This window comes from Puntigrus tetrazona, chromosome 22 (genome assembly GCF_018831695.1).
Source record: "Puntigrus tetrazona isolate hp1 chromosome 22, ASM1883169v1, whole genome shotgun sequence".
NCBI classification, from domain to species: domain Eukaryota; kingdom Metazoa; phylum Chordata; class Actinopteri; order Cypriniformes; family Cyprinidae; genus Puntigrus; species Puntigrus tetrazona.
The window spans coordinates 6,074,551-6,081,381 of record NC_056720.1 but is presented as its reverse complement, the minus strand read 5'-3'; positions in this window follow the sequence as shown (position 1 = coordinate 6,081,381).

Genomic DNA, 6,831 nt, shown 5'->3' with positions numbered 1-6,831 from the left:
TGTATTCTCACCTCAGGTTTGAAAACATTCGGTCGCCGAAGGCACCGGCGAGTTAAAGCGCTGAAGAAAGAAAAGAGAGATAGCGCGCGAGCGAGCGTGAGGGGGAAATTGAAAGCAGCAGCTGGCGGTGGGAGTGAGATCAGCTCGGGCAGGAAGCATTAAATCTGAGTCTTTAGGGGTTCTGCAGTCTGTGTGCCGCTCGCGTATATGCGTGTGAGTGGGACGATAAAGGAGCCTCGTAAACCGGCGCTTTAACGACACGCTGCGCTCGTTAAACCCGACAGCAGCCAGAGCGACGATCTGCAATCAGCTCACGTGCGCGCTCTAGAATCAAACCGGAGCCGCTTCTAGAACGCCGTGCTTTTAAACACGGCCGTACGATCACGCCGAGGTTTTAGAGTAATTTAACGTGTCGGCTAAAATATTACTGTAATGCAAAGCTGATTTTTTTAGCACGTTTTTTTTCCCGTCCTACAGAATCGTTCTGGCGCGCCGATTCGCAGCTCGCGAAAATTTTCCAATTATCATCAGCGTTCAAAACAGTTGTGCTACTTAGTATCTTTGTGGAAACTGCACTTTTTTCATGAGCAGAAAGTTCAAAGGAACGGTTTATTTGGAAATAAAGATCTTTTTAACATTATAAAAGACTTTACCGTCGCTTTTGAACAAATTTTAACGTGCTGCTGAATAAAAAAAAGGTGCATTTCTTTTAAAAATGACAGTTGTGTGTGTGTGTGTGTGTGTGTGTGTGTGTGTGTGTGTGTGTGTGTGTGTGTGTGTGTGTGTTCGCGCGAGCGTTTTCTGTTGTTAGACAAGTTACTAAGTAAACTAAGCCATGCATTAGCATAGAATTAAAATCATTTTTTATTTTCATAAACACTGTGGATAAACCATAAAACCTCCTTTATACATATACATACACATATATATATATATATATATATATATATATATATATATATATATATATATATATATATATATATATATATATATATATCAGGCAAAACTCAGCAAGTTTTTGTCACTGGAAGCGTAGCTGGGTCAGAAGCACACACAATACGACAAAGGTTTCTCGGCTTCAGTCAAGCACTCTTATTGTTTATAGGGGCTGGCCGAGAAAAGCGCAGATTTTCAGAGGCGCGGGCTGCGTGCGCGCGCGTGTGCGCGTGCAATAACACAGAGAGGCCTCTAATGCCGTCACAGGGGAGTTTCCAGAGGGACCGGCCCCTCGCGAAATTCATGTCAGTGCTCGAATTTACTGCCAAGCACGCGGTCCGCCCCTCCTCCTCCTCCTCCTCCTCTTCATCCCCCTGAGCGCTTTTCTTCTTCTCTTTGCTCTCGCCGCTCAAGTAGCCTGTAACGCAAACATGCTGTGGGCGAGAGGCGTCAGGGATTTCGAAACGGTTGGGAAAAGCTCTGGTACCGGTTTTGCGCACACAATGTCAAGGCAATTAACAATTAATGGGCCTCGGTTATGAACCAGGTGTTGCTGGATACACAACGCTGGCTTCGCTGTGAAATATCGTGGTGACAGTTTATCACGAGACGCCATTAACTAACACTTTATCGATCTGAGCCAATCAGTACTTGATATTAAATCAGATTTATTCATTAATTTATTCATCGAAATGTCGTGACATTTGAATACAACAAATATCGGACATTTTAAACGCTTCCGGTTCTTGCATCTGATTGGTTAATACCGCACTCCAGCTGTACGATACATTTAGTGAAAATGCTGTATACTAAAAACAAATTTGAGCTTTTTGCAGCCAATTCGAACAACACAATATTTTTAATTGCACAAAAAATGTTTTTTTAAATCCAAGAATGCATTATATAGTCTATCTATAGCGATATATAGTCTTTCTAATACCTGTGCATTTCAGGTAAGGGAAACGCTTCATCCGAATGTTCCTGCTATATAACAAACTACATGAAAAAATTAGTTTGCCCGAATTTGCTGCATTTATAAAAAAATTTATTAAATAGACATAATCTGCCAAGACGATCTACTATTTCTCACATAGTACTAAAGTTCCAATAAAAACTTTAAAACTTACTATAAATGATGACATTTACTACAATAAATGCTAAGTTCCCTTCATAGAAACACTAAGCATGCAACTCACGCTTTCCAGCTTATTTTGCTCATTTACTACCGACGTCTAAACCGCTGAAGACGCAAAGGATTAACGTTGCTTTATTTTTGAATGGAATTTTTATTAATCTTTGCAAACCGACGTTTAATAATAATGTGATACTTTGAGTTTCGCGGCGGAAGTTTACAGTCTGGTCGTCACCCCCCACGGAGGAGGGGGCGGGGTCAGTAGAGATCATTAGCATTTAAAGCAACTTGCACTAGAATGGCTTGCTGAAAACAGGCAATATATATATATATTATACATAAAATATAACTAAAGTATGTTATAGACTTTTCATTAAGACGCTAAAGAATCATATCAACTTGTGAAAAATGTTAAAATGACATTTTGAACACACAAAGAACATTAACATTTATTAAATTAATGGGAACGTCAGCAAATTGTACTTAAGAGTGCATAGGGTGTGTCACAAGCTTAAATCTTTCTGCACTCAATAAATAACTAGAAAGGCATAACATGCAGCCTATATTGACAACATGTTTGTACCAATTATCATCGTTTTAATTATTCAAACATTGAAGAGCGCTACCCATATTTGATCTGTCAATTAAAATCCAGTCCTTGTTTTTAATACTTCACATTGCCGCACGTCTGCACAGTTGCGACTCGCTATGCGGGGTTCGAATACACACTTGGTCACTTGCTTAGTAACCATCCTTCGTCGTAAACTCAAACTGCACATCAAGGCACGCACACAGCAGGGATAAACCTTGTGCTGTTGACTCTGAAGCCGCAGAACGGCGTATTTGCTCGCCGGAGTAGGGGTGGAGTGATGAATGTGTGTGCGCACGGGGCCCCGGTCAGGCTGCGCTACTCGGGCAAGACCAAGAAAAATAGTCTCCTGGGATCGCAGAGAGAGAGAGAGAGAGAGAGAGAGAGAGAGGAGCGAAGCACAGGAAAGCAGAAAAATGGTTTATGATTTGAGGGGATCTTTCTAACAGCTGGACCTTTAACATTAGCCGCGTGTTTTGAAGATGTGGATGCCCCACAAATGCCCCAGATTCTGTGTTTTTGAGGCTTCGGACGATAATGCATCAGGTCCGCCTATAATCCTGCGTTAACCTCTGGAAGAGCACTGGAGGAGGACTGGAGGTAGAGAAAACATCTCTCCAGAAATGGCCCTCTAAGGCTGATTGTGCAGATAAAAACTACTGAACAAAGGATCTGAGTGTTAAAAAAAAAAGTAAGAAAAAGTGTTATTTCAAACGTCATTCAGGTTTTAAATCCCTTCTTAGAGTAAGTGAACACCCCGTGGAGAGCCAAACATGATGGAGCTTTCTGGAACCTGGAGGCCCTGACAGGTCAAAGTGTCAGCCTGCGTTCAGCATTCAAACAAAGAGAGCTTTTATTTCTCTTTTCCTCTTTATCCCAACAGCCCTGAGGCTGTTGGAATAGAGCCGGGATTAAGGCTGCGGACATGATAGTGTTCCGAATGTTTACAAGCTCTGCAGTGACTATTAAGCATGATAAACAGGTCCAGTGCTCTTAAAAATAAAGGTTCTTAAAAGGTCCTTTGCAGCGCTTGAACGTTTTATATACAAGAGTAGAAAGTTCTTGATGTCACGTTACAGGTTGGTCAGATACAGGCTTTTTAAAGCGCCGTATAACCGGAACGGTTTTCAAAAACCTAGACAATGCAAAGTTCTTTGAGGAAACTCTGAGGAGCCTTTGCAATGAAATCGAGCCACAAAACCATTTATCTCCGAAACCTTTACTGAAGACAGTTTGAGCTGTTTCTAGAGGGGTTAGCAGTTGAGAAGTGTTTCTGGAGACTTATTAAGTGGCTGTTAGGAACGCTCCGAATGGTTTTTAGGGCATTGCTACGTAGTTTCTAGCGCATTCTGGTTGGTTACTAGGATATTGCTAGGTAAGGTGGCCAGATGCGCCACTTCCCGGGAACCCGTTCTGCCCAAAATAACCAGGTTTTGGTTGTTTGCACTGAGCAGATCGATCGTTGCGTGACATCTAAGTACCATGAGAGCTGTAGAGAGCAGACGGCTCCTTATGCTTTCGTAACGCTCTCGTGGCACTTTGATGTCATAACGATCGGTCTGGGCAGCAGCCAAAACCTGGCTATTTTAAGCAAGCTAGAAATCCTGAGCAGAACGTGTCCCCGGGAAGTGGCACGTCTCGTCACCTCATTGTTAGGGTGGTTCTAGGCTATTTTAGTTCGTTTTTAGGGTGTTGTCAGGTGAGGGTGTCCCCTGCGGTTTCTAGCCGTCGGAATCATGCTTCGATTTCGGCCTCCATCGATTACGAACATGCAGTAATCTAAATAAAATGATTATTGCGCTCGGCAGAGCCCTCTTTAAAGTGAGTGCTCCTCCTTAAAAGGACGATTTTAGGCGCAAACCTGTAAAATCATGTAACTTGACTTGAAAAATGGGACAAGCTGGATTTAATCAAATTGATTAGATGGTTTTTTTGGTGAAATTTCTCTGGTCTCTGTATGGTCTCAAATATAGAGCAAACATAATATATAGATAATATGTATTTGATATATATATATATATATAGCTATCTTTAAATCACTCCAAGTTTCTGTGTCTCTAGATAAGCCTCAGGCCTTTTCCTTAGCGTCCACAAAATTTCTTGAAGGTTTTTATCCACCAAGTGAAAGTGAACACTTTAAAAAGTAACAGCACTTCTCCCTTGAAGAGGCCTCAAAATCGATGGTATCATTGAAACTGAACACTTTATTTTATACGCCGTGCGTCGCAGAGAATTGTTTGAACGCAACAACCGTGAGTTTTCTCTGTGAAGCTAGCGCGGCAATCCAAGGCAAGCGAGGCCGGAGAAACAAGAGGATGTTGTGTATTTGTCGTCCTCCCGCTATCACATCTGCTACCCCCTCCTCCTCCTTTCTGGCTTGTATTCATCTGAGAGCAGTGGAGATTGCGCCAGTGGCTTCTTCGGGCGGCCCACATGACCGTGTTTATAGACGCGGTCTCAAGGTTGCTGCCCCTGACGCACATTCGCACACATACTAGTCGTAAACGCGCCTGTGCACACACAAAACCACTCGGGGAGCGAGGATAAAACGGCACAGGCAAAAACAGGAACGAGATTTTCTTTCCCTCGCGGGATGAAAGTAGGGACGACACAAATCTTTTTAAACAGACGCGGCCAAGAAAGGTCGGGTAACATTCCAGTGGGGTAATTAGTCAGCGTGTGTGCGCGCGAGAGCATGAAATTGGAGTGTGCGCTCAGATTTGTCGATAGCCAAATGTGCTTGGACTGTACGGTCTTAAAAACATCTGACCGTCTCGTGCGCGCAATTTTTATGCTTCAAAGATGACCGGGAATCAGAGTCTACAGTAGATACTTAAAGCGCCCCTATTATGGGTTATGAAACGTTCATATTTTGGTTTTGGGAGGCCCCAACAACATGCTGACATGCGAGCAAACACTTTCGTTTTCTTTCATATGCATTATTTTTTTTTTACCTTATTTGCTCAGTTTCTTCCAAAGATTCATTTTTTCAAAGCCTTCATTTCTGATGCTAATCTGCGGCGACTTGTCCAACCGGTCACCTTCGTTCTCCATTTTATTGTGCCTGTAACGTCTAATAAAGTGCAGGGCTGCTTCCTGTACAGCGTTACCAGTGACACAGCTATTTTTACCGCTCTAAAAGCAGCGCCTCGTGGCAAAGGATGAGTATGCATTTTCATTCAGACCAATTGGAAAATCCAGTTTTTCCAGATCTGGGAGAGCAACAAGTGGGCGTGCAATATGCTAATGTTTAGAGGTCAACGTGCAACAGCTTGGGATTTGTTTTCAAGAGAGAGATAACTTTATACGTGGCGCACTTTTAGATGTGGAAAATTTTCATTGTTTTCGTTCAATTGAAGCTATGTTACACACTGCATGAAAGGTCATTTTCTAAAATCTCTAATGGGGCACCTTTTTTTACTGTAAACTTTTCGTTGATTTTTATGCTATTTAAATAAAACAGCTTGCAGCTCGTATCTATCAGCGTTAAGGCTAGTGTACTCCTTCACGTATGCACATCAAATTCATATTGTTCAAGAAAATTAAGCAAGGGCACTGATGACATCATCCTGCACTTAGCGGATTTTCATCCAATCAAACGCTCCCTAATATTAGACCCTCCCTTTCTATATAAGATACTGAAACTGACTACCAAATCATTCTTTGTGGCTGTAATGCAACTAAATGTTCCCGGCCATTCAAAAATTTAAGATGAGCGTTTTGATGAGCCCAAACAAAGGAAGCACAAACGACACAAAGCTGCATTTACCGAGCTATGTCGTACAGCCTCTAATCAAAAGGACATTTTAGCACAGAGGACGCCTTTTCTAAACACATGCGCGGACGTGTATATTATAGAGACTGTTGTGAGTGAGCTGTAACGACGTACAGGTGGATCTGGCCGAGCGTGCGTGCGTGTTTGCGCGCTAGACCTGATTTATAACTGCTGCTGGAGGCGTCGCAGCGTGCAGAGAGTTTCCTGCAACCCGAGACCCGAATAGCGTGCGTTCTCTCTCCCTCTCTCGCGCGCGCGCTTTGGCCGCGTGCCCGCGTCCTTGTTCCAGCTCGCCACCGCTCACGCCTTCAAGCCACGGCCGCTGCCAGCGTCTGACTGCACGGACAGATGGCAAGATCACAGTTACCTACTGGAGAGCACAACTCCTACACGATC